We start from the raw sequence: 19366 nt of genomic DNA on the forward strand, positions 1-19366 counted from the left end.
GACACCCTGATTCTGAGCCATCATGAAATGGTCTATCCTGCTAGCTGTAATGATCCTGGTTTGTGCTACAAGAATTTTGGCTAACGAGGAGAGCCACATTGAGGACCAGGCTGGCGTCCTAGATGATGTGAGTAGAATTAACACTGAAAGCAGTGGGTGGGAGAAGGTCTTGACACTTGGAAGCTACCACCATGTCTTGAGTAATGGTGCTTTCTGTGGAGGCTGGTCCAAGAGGGCAGCCAGGGCTTAGCCCTACCAAGAGAAATGCCCAGCATTTATTTATTTTTAACTGCATTCAGACTCTGACCCCCCTCAAAAGGTATTCGAGGGGCAGAAAACAAAGGACATGGAGGAAGGGATGAAGAATCTCTAGACGGGAAAACAAGTAAACTATTTTTAAATTTTACCAGGCTAATGTCCAGCACATCTTCAAGCGCCATACGTCCTCCAGTAGGTACAAGGGCAGCAGCAACAGGGGCGGATCGAGAGGCTCTGGAGCCAACAGTGCAGACAGCACTGGTGCAGATGAGCCCAACACAGGTGAGGACGTAGACAGCCCTCTTGTAGAAATTAGTAGGTGTAACACTAAATGTTGTGTGTCTGTCTGTCTCTGTGTGTGTGTGTGTGTGTGTGTGTGTAATCTTATTTTTATTTTATCAGGGCAAATGGCCATTATTCAACCAACTATTTGGGTTAAACGGGTTTACTTCCAGATTGGCCAGGCAGCTCTTCTGAGCATGCTCAATGCTCTAAGGACGCACCTGCACAGGGTTAGCTGTGGTTTTGACTATGATTGGAAACAACCCAACGGACATGCTCTAAGTAGGAATAGCAGGAGTCACATATGGCTCCACATGTTGAACCCCTGTGTATTATTTTTTGGAACTCCCAATAAATAATCCGTAGTCCTGGTGAAAATCAGTTTGGCTTCTTCAATAAATTCTGAGATCTTTGAGCTTTTTCAGGAGTGACTCTCCCCCACCACCGTGTGGAATGCTCTCCCCAGGGAGGCATGTCTGGCATAATCTTTATCTGTTTTTTGGTGCCAGGCAGAAACATTTGGCTTCTTAAGGGTGGCACTGTGACCTGTTTCAGTGGGGAGGGATCTGGGAAGCTGTATTTTTAGTTTACATTGGATCTTCCAGGTTCCTTTTAATGTACTCCACTTTGGGTCACCCTATGAGAAAAGCACACATGATGGTGATAGTTTAATTAATTTTATTCATTGCTTGTTAGGAAAAAAAGAAATCTCCAAGTGACTTGCTACATGCCTGCATTGTAGGAGTTTAGACGAGATGACCCATTGTGTCCCAACTGTACGGTTCTATGATTTCATGATCATTTGAACAGCATATGATTAAGGGGTGGGGGTGGGGGAGCCTATTTCATTTGTTGGACCCATGGCCATGGGTAAGTAGTTCCAGAGCCAATTACAGGCAGAACCCTTCCTCTACACAGATGAGTTCTGTAAGGGCAAAAGATCAGAGGAAGGGAGCTGACTGGCAGTGCCACCCCTTGGGTCTGTTGTAATTAAGAAGCTGGCAGGTGAGGTGAAGGTTGATTGAGGTTATGGAGTCCTGTGCCTCATTCGTCCTGAGACATTAGCCCATTCCCGCCCATAGCATTGGATACAGCCCAAGGAAAACGATGAGCAGTCCCCCTCCTCCCCATCTACTACACTGACCTTCCTGAAGCACATTGAAAAGATGTTCAGGGGAGGAAAGTTACTGATAAGCAAATCAATGTAGGGAGGGTAGAAAGCCACTTCTGCAGCAGTGAGGCCTTAACCTCTCTTCTTTCTATAAATAGGGTCTGCTACTTCAGACGGGTATTAAGGAAACCGTGTCATCGTTCAGTGAAGCCACATAAGACAAGGAGCCAGTGCAACAGAGTAGTCCTCATTGCGGATCTTCCTTCTTGGCACCTCAACCCAGAATGCAGAATCCCAGATTGATCTAAAAATCAGTTCCTTTGGACCCCACCCACCAACATATCTGAGGACCTTGATGCTTATGGATTCGGTTCAGCTCCAGGTTTTTAGGGAGGGGGGTTGGGGGTTGGGCAGGAAGTCCTGATTTCATGCACAAGTCCACTCTGCCCCCCATCCCAAAAGGCTCTGGAAGGGGTGGAATTGGAGCCCATTTCAGGGAAAGAACATGCATAGCCATAACCACATAACATGAACCTACACATTACAATAGTGGTGGAAAGAGGAGCTCAACAGAATCTGTATGGCATCAAGCAATCTACACACTCCTTACTGTACAATCCTACATAGGAAACTATCCTTAATATAACTGCAAATAATGAAACATTCTTTGTTTTAATTTCTCTTGTGTAACCAATGATCAAAGTATTGATTGATTGATTGATTGATTGATTGATTGATTGATTGATTACCAGAATGATGGAAAAGGCTATTAATAACTTTGATGTTTTCATTTCTTTTCGGCTTTGGCACTCTTTGCTATAATCACATATAACACAAATGTAATGCAATTTCTAAAGTATAAGCAATCTATTGTGGCAAGAGGAGAAAATCTGTAAAAAAACTTCAATTGATGTTTTGTTTTCACATAATTAATAAAGAGGGCATTGCACGGCACTTTGCTCCTTTGTATATTTTTTCTTAAATGTGTCATTTCTGTCCTTGAATTGTGATCATGCCTCCTGCTTGCCTGGCAGAGAGATGTGTGATTGCAGACAATGTCAGAGGTTTGCAGCAGAGTTCATTCAGTGTGTAATTTAAGGGTTAACTCTGTTATGAGTAAAGTCAGCAAACCGAGATGGTGGTGGTGGAGGCATTGCATTCCTTAGGCCAGCCTATCCAGACATTTTAAATGCTTTTAAAAAATTCTTTTCAACTGGTTTCTAATGAATACAAACACACACACACACACCCTTAGAGGTTTTACTGCAATCAAGAGCTATTGAAATTTTGTTGAATAAAAAAGGAAACAGACCAGGTATGTTCTTCATGGAGGTAGCACATGGTCTGCTTGGCTGCTTAGTACAAAGGAAATTTTTCCACTGTATGTTTGCTTGCGTGTCTCCCTCCCCAGTGCAAGTGCTGGCTTAAGAATGACCACAACCTCTATGTCTCTGTCTCCTCAAATTAAACACGGCTTTTGTTCTGTTTGCTCAGTAAATTAGGAAATGTTATTTTCCATTGGCAGAGTTTTAATTAATGGTGTGCCAAAACCCACCATCTGATTTCTAGAACCTGTTTCTTCCCCTGAGAAAGAGGCATCAATTCTCCTGCACACGAGAAATTCTTTAGAATTAATTCATAAGGACTTCATTTTTATGAACAACAGCACACCAGCAGATAAGCAATTTTTTATTACATAGTAGGCAGGTACTGCCTTTCCCTGTACTGACAAGGGAAAAACTTAGCTGAGGGTGTGATGAGGGGTTTTGAGGATGAGCAGGAAGTTGGAGAGGCATTAGTTGGCAACACCTCTCTCTCCAGGCGAAAGGATTCCTCTCAGATGACCCGTGAACACCTTTTGCCATGTTAACAGATTTGCTCGTATGGAAGTGAGAGCTGGACCATAAAGAAGGCTGATCGCCGAAGAATTGATGCTTTTGAATTATGGTGCTGGAGGAGACTCTTGAGAGTCCCATGGACTGCAAGAAGATCAAACCGATCCATTCTGAAGGAAATCAGCCCTGAGTGCTCACTGGAAGGACAGATACTGAAGCTGAGGCTCCAATACTTTGGCCACCTCATGAGAAGAGAAGACTCCCTGGAAAAGACCCTGATGTTGGGAAAGATGGAGGGCACAAGGAGAAGGGGATGACAGAGAATGAGATGGCTGGATGGTGTTCTTGAAGCTACCAGCATGAGTTTGATCAAACTGCGGGAGGCAGTGGAGGACAGAAGTGCCTGGCAGTTTGTACTTTCATCCATATCCCAGTTCATCAAAATCCTACCATTCATCAGTTTCTAGGGTTTAGGGGGTTCCCCCCCAAATCTATAGAAATATGTTCCTAAATATGCAGCATCCCCTGAATTGACCTGATGCTTTGCAAGGGTCACCAACCGACCTGAAAATACCTGGCCCAGAAGTATCCTGAGCAGTAAAGTCTAGCTGCTCATTCACCAAGGAATTGGTCCATTCTAGGGAGTCCTCAATCCTGAGGCCCCCTTTCTCCCTGACAGCAAGGGAGCTATCCTTGTGGGAGTGGGACAAAGCTAGAACACTCCCGGAGGCCTCATCCACCAACCTCTCTGCCTCCCATTAGTCACCTTGGCCTCAAGGGAAATGATGCAGAATGATAGCTAAAGGAGCTGAAAGCCAAGACCAAAAAACCAAATGAAGGGATATATGAACCTTTTCCTCAATTTTGCCTTTTAGTCTGCTCTCATTTTAACTCGCTCCTCCCGTTATTTCTCTCCTTCGAATCCTTTCTTTCCCTTTGTCAAATAAAGCATTTTTCTTTCTTCCCTGCACTGCCCATTACTCTATTTCCTGAATTGTCTGCATAGGTGCCAACTATGCAAGGTCCTGGGTGCCTGGGCACCCACAAATTTTAAATAAAGGGGACACCCCCAACGTTCTATTGCATGGTGTGTACATGGTCCACAGGGTGCGCAATTGATGTGAGCACGCTGCGGGACGTGCCGACATCACTCACGCACGGACGCATGCCACAGTAACGTCACCTTGCCCCAGGCACCCACTGTTGTGGGGGCAAGGCGACGCGCCTGATTGTCTCCATTTGTGCCTTTAATACTTCACCTTTAATAAACTCCCTTCTCTTTTAGTATTTCTGACTATCTGATCTCGTCCAGAGCACATTTGAGACAAGCCTAGTTAGCTCAGTTGGCTAGAGCGTGGTGCTGGTAATGCCAAGGTTGCAGGTTCGATCCCCGTATATGAGACAGCTGCATATTCCTGCTTTGCAGTGGGTTGGACAGGATGATCCTCAGGGTTCCTTCCAACTCAACAATTCTGTGATTCTACTCAAGAATACATGGATAGAAATGCTCCCTGCGTGTGCTCAGAAGGGCTCTTTTAAAGCCTGCAAAAGACATGGTGCCTCCAAGAGGCAGGTACAGGGGGTACTGATGTCTGGGGACCACAGCCAGCAAGGAACCCAGACTTGGAGCTTTCATGTTCTTTCTTTCAGAAGCCCATCTGTGTTCCCGCTGGAAATGAAGTTATGAAGCAGAACCCCCACCCCTCTAGTGCATTGTTCTCGTCCTCAAGTTGTAACCCTTTGAATAACCACAATCTGCCTTTTGTTTTTTACTAGCAAGAAGTACAGATCTTTCCTGGGGTGGGTTTGTCTGCAATCAGGGGCTCCCTAGAAATGATCTTCTGCAATAAGTGTGGGTGGGTCTAAGAGGATTCCCTGACCCCAAATAACAAATGCAAAATGTAACAACTGTTCAGTGAGGCTTAGGCAAGAAGAAGAAGAGTTTGAACTTGATATCCCGCCTTTCACTCCCCTTAAGGAGTCTCAAAGCGGCTAACAATGTCCGTTCGCTTCCTCTCCCACAACAAACACTCTGTGAGGTGAGTGAGGCTGAGAGACTTCATAGAAGTGTGACTAGCCCAAGGTCACCCAGCGGCTGCATGTGGAGGAGCGGGGAAGCGAACCCGGTTCACCAGATTACGAGTCCACCACTTTTAACCACTATACCAGAAGCTAAAGACTGGGCACTCCGTGAGAACTCACAGTATATTTAGATTAATGTAAAACTGTATACATGTCTAGTTTGAACTCTCTTTGTGGCTTTAACAGATGTGTGTGTCTGGGAGAAATTCAACAGGTTAGGCTTTTCTTCTAGGAGATTCCATTCTGGAGAAAAGCTTCACTACCAGGTATCAAACTATCAGTGTGTACATAAAAGGGTATATCTTGGGGCCTGACAATGCACCTAAAAAGGGGACACAACTTTGAATATGACATGAGGTATATGCGTTTTTATTTTTTATTTTTTTGCAGAGCTTTTTCCTCTTTTCAGAGTATGTTGGAAGGTGCAGTATGTGGGTGCACCTCTGGATAAACATCTTGTAGGTTCACATCCAAGACACCAAATGACAGGCTTGAAGACCACAATTTATTTGCAATTGCTGAATTTTGACAGGTTCCTTGAGGCAACTGGGGTGCCTGCCCATGAAATCAGGGTTCAGGGCTAATGGAAGACAGGGGTGGAGTGGAGGTATCAAGCAGTGGAGGTGTGCCTTTGAGATCTTTTGGTGAACCTGCTGAGCATCTGGGTTGATTGCAATCTGCTTCTCAGTTTTCTTCAGCCATAGCCGCCTCTGCATCTGTGAGGAGAAAGTAGAGGGCATGTGATTCATTACTCTGAAAGATCAGCCCTCAGGAAGGCAGGAACCACACAATTAGAGAACTGAGAGGGACTTTGGAAGTCATTGAGTCCAGTCCCTTTCATTACAAGCATCCCCAACTTGTGGCTTTCTAAAAAAAGTAGGGGCATTCTTGCTCTCTCAATCCCAAACACAAATCTGTTGGGATTGGGTCCATTGTCCCCCTTTTTTTACCATCAGGAATTGCCTCCTAACGTTCTACCAAAATCTACTTTCCTGCAACTTAAGCCACAAGACCCACTCCTCTCCCCTGGGGCAGCAAAGGATGATTCTTTGCCATCTTCCAATTGAGAGCCTTCCATGGATGTAAAGAGTGTTCTCCTCTCCTCTCCCCCTTCACTCTTCTATTCTCTAGGCTGAACCAACTATGTGTTGTATCCAGTGTTAGTGCCAGTCCAAGTAGGCCCATTGAAATTAAAGAGCATGCCTAACATAGGTCCATTAATTCCAATGGCTCTAATCGGAATATAAATCAGTTGGATATGACTATAACCTTTCCTCTGAGGGCATGCTTCTTGGGTCTCTGCTCATCCTTATTGCCCTCCCCCCAACTCATCCTGAATCCTCTATTGATTGCCTTCTCATCTTCCTAGAGCAGCATTCACCTTGTTTAATACTTGAGCAAATGGTAGACATTCAGCAAGTCAGTAACTTCCCATCATGGATACTTCTTTGTTAGCAAAGTTACACCTGCTGAATTCTTGTCTGCTAGAATTAAAGGAACAGGAGCATCTGGCATGAACAGAACAGCCAAAACAGAAAGCCATCTTAACCAGGAAGTTGCCAGCCTAGGTGTTCTCTCTCACTGCCCAAATCACGTTTGAAAGGACAATTCTGCTGAAGCCCATAGAAAGGGTTGAAGCGTGCAGTTGGCCTTAGTTTATGTTTAATGCCTGAAAAACTTTCCCCTGTACTCCAATGTGCCCTCAAGACAAGATGTTAGCGAACCATGATCAAGACCATAAATGGTGCGGATCTCATTTCTCAGAGAGGAAGGACTTTTAAATAATTCATTGGAGGAAAAGGGAAAGCTGCCAAAGCATAGAGACTATCCAAAAGGTTCATCATCCTTTTTCCCCATCCCCCAGAATCTTCCGGTCCATACCAACCTCTTTTGCTTACATAACTTCCTATGGGTTTCCAATTTTCGTCATAGCAAATACATTCCATTTTCCCCGCACTAGAAATAGAAAGAGATGCAGCTTAAGATCTGACTATGCATCTCCAATACATATTAAAAATGACTGAACAGCTTCCTCCACCGCAACAACCATGCCTCTGAATCCTGGAATGATTGTTTGGATATCAGCTGAAATAGCTATCCTTAAAAGTTATTTAGGGGAATTCAAGGCACTCAGAAAACAATAATGCACTGTATCCCATCTTAGTCCTCCTCAGAGTAGACTGAATTTGAATCAATGGATATGACTAAATAGATTCCATGAATCTAAGCCCACTATTTATAGTGTGTGTCCTTTGAGGTAGACATAAGCTTACAGTGAAGACGTCGTAGACCATTGATGAGCAGAAAATTGACATCCATCAATTTAGTTGGTTTGCAGGTGCTTTAGCCACAATCTTACATGGATGCAGAGTGACTGTGCAATGGCACCAGCCTTCCTGAATGCACCAAGTGCCCTCCAGGTGTTTCACACTACAGCTCCAGCCAACTTGGCCAACAGTCAGATGTGTTGTAGCATCCAAAGAATCTGAAGGGTACCAGGTTAGGGAGCATGGAGCACACTAATAACATTGATCATAATGATAATAATAGAGAATGGAGAATAGCTTCCTGCTTTCAGTACACCTATGTGATGAACACAGAGTGTTCCTGGAGCTTCACAAATCCCCACTATCTACCTTTCCTTAGCTTTTAAACCAGGAGAGCCTCTGTACCCTTTCCCTGCTGAGAAATTTCCAGAAGGCCAACTGGGTGCCCATTCTTGTGTCCCTGAACCTCCACCCTCTTTGAACTGCTCCTTGTGGGACTCTGACCTTCCTTTGTTTAGGATTTTATGATCTGCTACACACCAGTCTGCCATGCCTCTCCAGGTACAAGGATGTCCTCACCAAGCATCTGAAAGGATTTCCTTTCCCTTTCATACTTACGCATTTGTTGAACACCTCTGACGACCGCAGCCTCCGGCCATTGCACAGCTCATGAGTGCCAGAACAGACACCAAGATCACAAGACTCTTCATGATGGATGGCGAGGGAATTGGCTTTGGATCAACTGAAAGGAGAAGCGGGAGGAACTTGCAATTATATTTTTACTGAACTCCAGAAAACATACAATAAGCACAAAGCAATAGAGTCCATGAGAGCAATATCTGCAACAACATTTAGAGTCATATTGCAAAGGATAATATCACAAAACATCTGAGGAAGTGAATCAGAATCATAGAAATGTAGAGCTAGAAGGGACCCCGAGGATCATCCAATCCTCTGCAATGCAGGAATCTCAAAATTATTATTATTATTATTATTATTATTATTATTATTATTATTATTATTATTATTATTTATTTGTACCCTGCCCATTTGTTTCCCCAGCCACTCTGGGCGTTTTCCAACAAAGATGAAAGATACACTAAAATGTCACATATTAAAAACTTCCCTGAACAAGGCTGCCTTCAGATGTCTTCTGAATGTCAGGTAGATATTTATCGCTTTGACATCTGATGGGAGGGCGTTCCACAGGGCGGGTGCCACTACCAAGAAGGCCCTCTGCCTTGTTTCCTGTAATGTGGCCTCTCGCAGTGAGGGAACCGCCAGAAGGCCCTCGGAGCTGGACCTCAGTGTCCGGGCAGAACGATGGGGGAGGCACACTTGACAGAAGATTTAGAGTAAGACTTAGAGCACATCTCTGACATGAGCAAATGTTCTTGAGCAGCATGTAGGCTACTTAGGAATTCCCTCCACTGTGCAGCTGGACCCATTGGAAGTTGTAGACAATGTCCATTCTTGTTCACGTAAGATGACCAACATGCTGTGTCAGATTTGTCTTTAGAAACTTACTGCTCAATCCACCCAATTCGGATAAATTAATCTTTCTGAGAATGCCACGTCCCATGTTTTGTCCGGCCAGCCAACCTTTCATTGAAAATCCAGTTGACTTGCATTGGCTGTCTATCTCTAGTAGCGTCATTGCCCCCCCCCCCAAAAAAAAGCTTTCAGGCCAGAGGGGAAACATTAGGGAACCCACCCACCCCTTCTTATTCTTTTATACTTAGAGAGTTTCTCAGTATACTCCTAAACAGGCAGCATCCCCTGAACAGGCCTGATGCTGTGCAACAGTCACCAACTGACCTTAAAATACCTGGGCTGGATTGCCCCTCTTCATACCTGAGCTCCAGGGAGAGTCAAAGCAACGTCTTATCTGCCAAAGACCTGGCCTGGGTTGCCCGTCTGCTTACCTAAACTCCAGGGAGAGCCAAAGCAACGTCTTATCTGCCAAAGTAACACACTAAGGGGTTGGCAAAAAGGACATCCCTTGTTTCTGGAGAGAATCCCGATCCTAATTGCTGCTGAAAACAGGAAACATTAGGGAACCCACCCCCCTTTTGAATGTTTCTATTAAAGATTGCCTTGGGTTAGTACATACATTGTTTCATAAAGTTTTCTTTAGAGATCAGTGATATTCATTCTGAGACTTTAATGTATAAAGTGTAAGTTTGGAGGAGAAGAGCAGGGGGAGAGATGGGGGGTTAGTGAACTTTCATTCTTTTACATAGTGTATGCACAAGGTTTTGGATCAGCGCCACGTGGGTAGGTTCTCTTCCTTTTCATTTGTTAGTTTTTGTTGGCACTGAGAGGCATTGGGGGCCCTAGGGCTTGGTTGATGGCCCCCTTCTTTAAAGAAGATACAATGGTACCTTGGTTTAAGAACAGCTTAGTTTATGAATAACTTGGATTAAGAACGCTGCAAACCCGGAAGTAGGTGTTTTGGTTTGTGAACTTTCCCTTGGTTTAAGAACATGTTCCACATCCTGTTGAGTGTGTTCCATTTGTAAATTGAGTCCCCCGCTGCTATGGGAAAGCATGCCTTGGTTTAAGAACGCTTTGGTTTAAGAACAGACTTCTGGAAAGGATTAAGTTCATAAACCAAGGTACCACTGTACTCACCCTCTTCTGGTGAATTCTCAGACAGGCATGCAGACAGAAATTGACTTGGCGCTTCCCAAAGCAAAAGGAACCATCTAAAATTATTAACTCAAGGGTATCAATAAAGGCAAACTTTAAAAAAGCATACATAACATATTTAAATAGAAAGATGTTTAAATATACTGTTAACAACTCCTTTAAACACTATTATTTATACATAAAGTTACATGATAAAAACATTTTCAGTATAGAAGAAAGGGCACTAATAAACACACTGAGCATTTGAAAAGTGCCATAAAACCCAGCACTCCACTCAGGAGATTCTGGCCCAAATTTCCTCGTCCCTCAGAGCATTTTTGTCTGCAGTTTCTTTTGTCCAGGTATTTCTGGGGAACAGCCAGGACAGCACTGGGTTGAATCTAACTGCTGCAGGTCAAAAGAAAATGGGATTCTTACCAAGCTAGTGGTCTTTCACTCTTTCTCCAGGGATGGAAAGAAATTCGCTTTCAGAGAAGTCAAGAGATGTGTAGAGCAGAGGAACCCACCTTTGACTGGTTTAAATAGCCAAATGATCAGTATCTTAATCTTAATCTTAATCAAGATTAAGATGCTCATTGACATTTGGAACTCACACACTCGTTCCACCAGGGACAAGCCGTTACAGGGCACAGTGAGTTACTTCCTGAAAGCACTTCACAGTTCTCATCACCTCATTTGTTCTCCAATGAGAAGAAACGTTAAGTCATGTAACTCTGTCCTTAAGTACAAGGTGGGGGTTAATATTCCCCCACCAATTTATGATAGTTCAAATGCGGCATGAGGCACCCTGATCTGAAGTGTGAGATTAGTGGGGAAGTGTGAGGATGTGGGAGCCATGAAGTCATGGCAAAGGCTTGTAGCGCCACCTGGTGCCTTGCTGACCTCGGTGACCAGCACTCTGAGCTTACAATGTATTAGAATGTATTGACCTTAAAGGGAGTTGCAATTCCTCTGAGCTGTGATTGACCAATGGGGCGAGGGGGGGGGGGAGCCATGACCGGGTGAGGTAACGTGAGACATCTCCCGTGCAAGAGATCAACTTCATCTCCCTCCTCTGCACACATTCCAGCTTATCAATATTTTTCCTGAACTTCTTGAACTAAACACAGTAATCTAAGTGTGGTATGAACAAGGAAAAATAGAGCTGTAGCACAAGATACTCTAGGATCAATCATGCATGTGTGTGTGTGTGTGTGTGTGTGTGTGTGTCCCCAAATAGAAGCAAATAGATAATATCAACATAAAACATCTCCTCTCATAACAGAACAGGAGAGCAGGAGCATTAGCACCATATATACGGAAATCATACATGAATGAAAGGCAAAAATAAATGCACAAAGGAATAAATGTCTGATTCAGATATCTGAAGATGCACATCAATGAGCAGCTGTTCAGAACCTTTGATTCTCCAGCTGATCAAAAACTCTGGGAGTATAGCCAGAGATAAGAGTGAGTGAATCCGAGAGACAGGGAGTCTGACATGTGGGAGTTAACTTTTCTTGGTGAGGAATGCATTGAGGTTTTCTCCATACGAAATAATGGAAATCACTGGGCAGCTTGTTTTATAAACTGTTTCTCAGGAGCAGATTACATTCACATAGTAGGACTTGCATGTACAAGTACAGAAATAGGAGCTGGACCTCAGCCGAAGACCAGGAGAGGATGATGGAAGCCAAATTGTCTTGGTGGTTTCCAATGGAGATTCTTAGCTATGTGATTCAGAAGTTTCTAAAGTAAAGTCCCACTATATAGCGTTAAAGGATAATGACCTTTCTTCACCCCACAGCAAATAACAGTCTGTGGGTAATCTTTTCTAAGACTGCAATGTTCCTAATGTTCTTATACCATGTTTGCAAGGATAGATTGTCCAAAAGTTCCTATTGTTGTACTACTGTTTGCCTGACAGCAGCCAGTAAGGATGCTAGTTCCTTCGAATGGAAGCCATTGTCTGAGTCCAGAAATAAAGGTAGTATTGATTGATCTAACAGATACCTGGTTATCATGTTACACTGTTATATCAAAGCATCACTGTAAGCCAAAGACAGATTAGTAAATAAGGAGCTGTCCTCTTAAATTAAGATATATAATACATAATTCCCTCCATTGTTTCAAATCCAGGATTGTGATGCAGCACTACAAATCTTCCAATGGCAATGGCTGTCTTAAATTTTTAATATCTATGAGAAGACATAATTCCCTCCATTGTTTCAGCACGTCCAGGAAATGAATATTCCTCTTAAATCCTATGTCAGACAGTGTATCCATGCCAGAGGCATGATTTTTAGTCTTAGCCACATACCCATTGATGAGGCTGTGGATTTTGTGTAGATAAGGACAGGACTGCAGGATGTGTTTCAGGGGCTCTGTGTCTATGCATTCAGGCTATGTGTCAAGGAACTGCCATCGGAGCCAGGGGGAGAGGGAGGGCTCCAGAGGGATTCCGGAGAGCGTCCCGGGAGGGAGAGAAGCAGCACATCTTCTGGGGAAGGAAATCAGCGTAGCACCAGTGGAGAAGGGGGGCAGGTGGGGGAATCGGCGAGGTGGCTCCATGACTCCTCGCTGGGGACCAGCGGGGAGAGCACGGGTCCTCCACTGCCCACACCCTCCCTGCGCAGAAGGCTTCCGCGCAGGGAGAGTAGGCTTCCGCGCAGGGAGAGTAGGCAGAGACTAGGCGTCAAAGAACTTCTTTGCTGGAAGAAGTTCAAGAAACTCCCACTGACGGATTCTGCCAGCGATTGAGACAGCCACGGGCGAGTGGCTGTCTGGACAGAAAGGGTTCACTCAGGCAACCCAGCCAGGTGTGGCGCCGATTTACACACGAGCAACCCCTAGAACCATTACAGCAATCCGTCAGTCCCTGACGCTGCTTGTGCGCAGCCCAGGAGAGGCAGCACGATGAGCCAAACAGGAACAGCCGGAGGGACGGAGCAACCAGCTGCGGTGCGGAGTCTGGTCGAGAGGAACCGAGACTTGGAGACGCATGTAGCTATCCTGACGGTGCGGCTGGAGGAAAGACGGGCTCAGGATGCACAGGTCAGAACCACCCCCATCGCAAGGAAGGTACCGGGGCTGGTACACAAGTTTGGTGGAAAGCCCCAAGACTACAATGCTTTCCGAACGGAAGTGCAGTACGCTTTGGAGCTGCAGAAAGATGACTTTGCTGATGACGGGGAGAGGGTGGCTTACATTGTGGGGCATCTGCAGGATGGGGCGCGCGAATGGATCAGGCCCCTAATGGCGACACCAAATGATGCCTTGAAGGACCTTAAGAAATTCTTTCAGGGAATGGAAGCGAGGTGGAGCAAAGCGTGACACGGCGGGAACTGATGGGGTGCAAGCAGGGGAGCCATTCCGTCAGAAACTACTGGTCGCGTTTTGCGATGTTAGTCCACCGGCTCGGGTGGGATCTGGACTCTGAACCGATACAAATGTTGTTTGAGGCGGGTCTGTCCCCCGAAGTGAAAGATGAGTTGTCCCAAGCGCCCCGCCCACGGTCGATGGACGAGCTCACAAAGCCTGTGCTCGCGATAGGCGTACGCCAAGAAGCGCGGGCGCAGGAGAAGTGGGAAATGAGAGAGGAACGTTTCCATGACTACCGCATTCCAGAGATACCGAGGGAGCCTTCCCAGGCGGCGGAGCCAATGGAAATTGATGGCGCGCGCGCGCACGAGGTTTCAAACTCCGGTGAAGGTCGTAAAAGGGAGGGAAAGGACTGGAAAACTACCAAGAAGTGTTTCCTCTGTCAACGACCAGGACATTTTGCTAAGGTCTGCCCTCAACGAAAGGCCTGGCAAGGGATGGTGGGGGCTGCAGGCCACAAAGAGAAGGGGGAGGAAGGGCAGGCGCAGGGAAATGCCAACACCTTGCTGCCAACCAGCAGGGGCAGCAGCCAGGCCAGCAACCAATAGAAGTGCCCCAGCCTGACCCCCCCAAGGCAGCTATAGCCATAGAAGTGGTGCTAGAACCCCCGAATGGGTACCCTGTCACAGTTAAGGGACTGCTGGATTCGGGCAGCTCATGTAATTTCTTCAGCAGAGACTTCGCTCTGGAGCACCAACCCCACCTGTTGCCTCTAGATTTTCCCTTGCAGGTGACAACCATCGATGGCAGGGAACTTCTGGGAGGGGAAGTGACACACCAGACCCTGCCAATGCGAATGAGGGTTTCCAAGCACACAGAGACCATTGCCTTTCACGTGGCCACACTGGCAGGACCCCCAATAATACTGGGAATGAGCTGGTTGGCACTGCATGATCCCGTAGTGTCATGGCATCAGCGGTCAGTCACCTTTGGGTCAGCTTACTGCTTAGGACACTGTCTGGGAGGGGAGAACCCAAGAATGACGGTGGCCAGAGTGGCTGGGCTGGCCGTGGAACAAAAGGGGGAGGTGCCACCACAATATGCTGACCTGAAGGAGGTCTTCAGAGAGAGGGAGGCAGATAGACTACCCCCCCCACAGGCCCTTTGACTGCCAAATCAACCTACTCCCAGGGGCTCAGTTGCCGGTGGGTAAGCTGTATGCCATGTCCAACCGGGAGATGCAGGAGTTGCAGCAGTTTATTGACAAGAACCTGAAGAGGGGGTTCATAAGGGAATCAAAGGCGGTGGGGGCAGTGTTCTTTGTGGACAAAAAAAGAGACTAATCAGCCTAGATTGGTCATGGATTATAGGGCCCTAAATCTGGTGTCAGAACCCGTGACCTTCCCAATGCCAAGGATTGACGACATTTTAACACGGGTGAGGCAGGGGAAGATTTTTACCAAGCTGGACCTCAGGGGGGCATACAATTTAATCAGGATAAGGGAGGGGGACGAATGGAAAACTACCATGTTCACCCCTCTGGGGGCCTTTGAGTACTTAGTTATGCCATTTGGATTACAATCGGGCTCCGCCTGCTTTCAAGCATTCATGCACCACGTGTTGGGGCCCCTGCTGTACAAGAATTGCGTAGCCTTTTTGGATGACGTCTTAATCTATTCGGACAATGAGAAGCAACACGTCAGAGATGTCAGGGAAGTGCTACAGAGACTGCAGAAGCATCAGTTGTGGGTCAAGCTGGAAAAATGCCAATTTCATGCCAGGGTTGTTGAGTTTCTGGGGTACAAGTTGTCAGACAAGGGCCTAGCTATGGACCCAGGCAAGGTGAAGGCAGTGCTGGAATGGAAAGCCCCCAAAACCCGGAAGGATGTGCAGAGGTTCTTAGGGTTCAGCAACTTCTACAGGAAGTTCATAAAGAACTTCGCTCACTTGAAAGCACCCATAACAGATTGTCTCAGTAGCAAAAAGAAGTTCACGTGGACAGAAAGTGCCCAGCAATCCTTTGAAAGGCTGAAGAAGGTGTTCGCTTTGGAAGAGCAGGTCCTGCACGTTGATCTGGAGAAGCCCATGAGACTGGAGACGGACGCGTCCGACCGAGCTGTTGGAGCGGTCCTTTTGCAGCCCGGGGCCAAGCAGGACTGGAGGCCGGCCGTGTGCCTTTTTCTCAAGGAAGCTGAGCAAGTCAGAGCAAAACTACACAGTGTATGACCGAGAACTGCTTGCGATCTATGTGGCATTTCGGCAATGGAGACATCTGTTGATAGGGGCGCAGCACAAGATCCAGGTTTGTACTGACCACAAGAACTTGGAATACTGGCGGACCGTGCGGGTGCTCAACCAGAGACAGATTCGATGGGCCCAGGAGTTTGCCAAGTTTTCCTTCGAGATCAGATACGTGCCAGGAGAGGAAAAAGTAAGAGCAGATGCTCTCTCCCGGAAACCAGAGTACCTGGAGGGAGAGGGACCACCAGAGATCTGACACGTGTTTCCCGAGGACCGGTGGGTGTGTGGGGGAACGCTGGTTGGGAAACAAGAACTGGCAGGGCTTACTAGAGCCGACACATTCGCTCAAGCAAAAATCAGGGAACTCCGGGACGGAAGGGAAGACCATGGAGGGTTTGAGGAAAAGGAAGGGCTACTGTACTATAAGGGGGCACTGTATGTACCGGGGGAGACCTTGAGGGGGAAGGTACTTAAACAACTCCATGACAACACAACAGCTGGGCACTTTGGACGGCACAAGACCACGCTGCTCGTCCACAGGCAGTTCTAGTGGCCAAAGGTGAGGGAAGACGTACGGGAATATGTACGGGGGTGCGACCGATGCCAGAGGGCAAAGGGAGAGAGGGCTGCCCCCGCAGGGCTACTGGAACCCTTACCTACACCGGGAAGGCCCTGGGAAGTGGTGTCCATTGATTTTATGACAAATTTGCCCAAGTCAAGGGGGAAGACAGCAGTCATGGTAGTAGTCGATCTACTGACAAAAATGTGCCATTTCTGTCTGGACAGAAAGGGTTCACTCAGGCAACCCAGCCAGGTGTGGCGCCGATTTACGCACAAGCAACCCCTAGAACCATTACACTATGCTATCAGATCCTTCAAGGGTCCCAATTTAATCAGGACATCCTGAATTGACAGAAGCTGCTCTGGCTTCTGATCCCAATCCGGGATGCCCTGATTTTCCCAAAGACCGTTCTAAGCTGCGCTGCATCTCAAAATGCAGCATGGGCTGGAGCGATCTTCCTGGAGGCTGCTCTATGCTATGGGAAAGGAAGAGGTCAGCAGCAGGGAGGCGGCGAGCGACGGAGATGGGTGGTGGTGGGGTGCCCGGAATTTTTCTCACAAAATGTTGAAGGGTGTATGCTAACAACAACCAAGAAATACATCAATGGGTCCAATATACATTCCTTTGGGGGGCTTTCTCCAATGTGCACATTCATATTTGTGAGATGGGTGATGGAGAAGAAAATGATTGGGGAGCAGGACTTCCGGTCAGCGCCAGCGTTTAATGGCGGACATCCCTCCGAGCTCCGGAGGGAGTCTGCTCTGCGGGTTCGGGTCCTGCCACCACGGCGAGGCGGGGACCCTAAAAAATCACAGGTGGTGAAGCCTGTGAGCGAAGAGACTTGGCGGGTACCCTTGCGCCCCCCCCCGAAACCGGGAACAAGCCTTTTTAAAGGCTCCGGAACGGCAGCGGGTGAGTGGCGCGGTACTGAGAGTCGTCACCCGGTCCGTGGAGCGAAGCCACATCGCCATTGACGGAGAGTGCTGATTCCTTCCTGAAAATCGGACTCAAAAGCAACTACCCGTGAGTAGGCTTAAAGATTCAATTGGACCTGGAAATAAATTTAAAGAAATTTGGCACCAAAACGGGAAAAGGCATAAAAAGGAAGTCTGCCTTTCCGATCTGCAGACAGACTAAAGCAAAGAGACTGCAAAGCTGTAACTTTGTAACTTTGAAGGGTTGCATTCCGAAAGTGAGCAAATCCAACGTCAAGAGAGTAACCCCCCTCTTGCCTGCAGGAGCAGAGGGGAGTAAAATTTACCTTTTAGACCTGCTTGAGAAGTGGGAGAGAAAATTGATCCGTTGCCTTAATTCCCTGGGGACGGACTGCCTTGACAGGGAAGCCGACAAGGGGACTGCCAATGTGTTAAAGGGATTTGAAGGGACATTTGAAGTAACTTTGCAAAAAGTAAAAATATTGTTGGACTGCTCTGTATCTAGAAAGTAATTGAAACTGTGACTGTTTCCTGGGACATTGGAGATTTTTAAAAGAAACATTTTGTTGCACAAAGTGAGCTGGAATTTATCTCCCCCTAGAGGAGACTGTCATTTGCAGTTAAGCCACTGGAAATTTCCTCTTCAAAACAACTCTACAGGCGTGAGAGTGACCTTGGCTTGCATGAGAGTGTTATGGCAAATGAAAGAACAACTAGATCTGGCAAACAATACAACATAGACACTCCACATCAGCGAAGGGCCTCAGTATCCGGAGGCACAGGAGCAGCTGCAGCCATGCAAACAAAATCAAAAGTCATATCATCTGATGCAGTGACACAAGCACTTTGTAAAATTAATGAATCTTTGGAATTTCTGATGAAACAGGGAGCAGAGACAAAGTTAAAGATAAACAAGTTGCAGAAACCAATAAACAAGTAGCTGAGATCTCAGCAAAAATTGATCTGAACACTAAAAGTATTAATGAGTTGGGAACGAAGGTGAACTCTAATACACAGTCCATCGAAAAATTATTAGGAGAGTCGGCTACAACTCGAAAGATTGCAGAAGAGGCTAAAGATATTGCAATTGCTACCCAGGAAAAGGTATCACCAGTTTATAAGAAACTAGAGGACCATGACTTGACCTTATCTGTGATTGAAATGCAAAGAAAAGAGAGAAATTTAAGAATCAGAGCAGTACCTGAAAGTGAGAAGGATAATTTGGTGGACTTTCTTACTAAAGAATTTCTGGATTTCTGGCAACAGGACTTGGAGAAGGAAGATTTTAAGATAGTGAGTGCATTTAGAACTCGGTATAAGACAAAGCAAGAAGAAGCCAAGAGATTGTCTGATAACTTTAAGATCAAAAGAAGAGAGAGATAAAATTCTGAACTTGCATTATCAAAGAACACTGGAAATTGAAGACTCCTACATGGAGATTTTTAAGGATATACCTAAGTATATCTTGGAAGTAAGAACTTACTAAAAAGACTTGGTTGTTCTACTGAGAAGAAATAGAATACTTTTCAGGTGGGAATTTCCCCAAGGCCTATCCTTTAAATATAAAGGAAGGAAAATAAGAATAAAGACAGTGAGCGATAAAGAGAAGTTTTTGAGAGAACACGAAGAAGATCTTTTGAAAGAAGCAGAATCTGGTGAGGAGCCAAATCCATCAGGAAAAGAAATACTAGACATAGGCAACTTATCATTTGGACTGAAACTACCGACAGGAAAAGAATCACTGACAGAAGAAGAACAACTACTTGGAGCAGTAGGAGGGAAAAACAAATAGCACCACCATGGCTCTGCAACTTCTAAGCTGGAATTGTAACGGTTTGAAC

General features: G+C 46.1%; 1 long non-coding RNA gene across 3 annotated transcripts in view; it reads right to left on the reverse strand.

The window, feature by feature from the left end:
• Positions 1–6024: 6024 nt before the first annotated feature.
• Positions 6025–19366, reverse strand: part of LOC310711456 — a 35927-nt gene continuing 22585 nt past the window's right edge. The window contains exons 1-4 of one of the 3 annotated variants that reach the window (XR_014528453.1): positions 10905–11089; positions 8454–8577; positions 7454–7524; positions 6033–6284 (exon numbers count right to left, since the gene is read on the reverse strand). This is a non-coding gene — a long non-coding RNA (uncharacterized lncRNA). Of the gene's footprint in view, positions 6285–7453; positions 7525–8453; positions 8578–9760; positions 9870–10904; positions 11090–19366 lie in introns of those variants that run through there. The other 2 variants (XR_014528454.1, XR_014528452.1) reach the window with 2 other exon arrangements.

Source organism: Podarcis liolepis (genome assembly GCF_965112155.1).
Source record: "Podarcis liolepis genome assembly, chromosome: 7".
Lineage (NCBI taxonomy): Eukaryota > Metazoa > Chordata > Lepidosauria > Squamata > Lacertidae > Podarcis > Podarcis liolepis.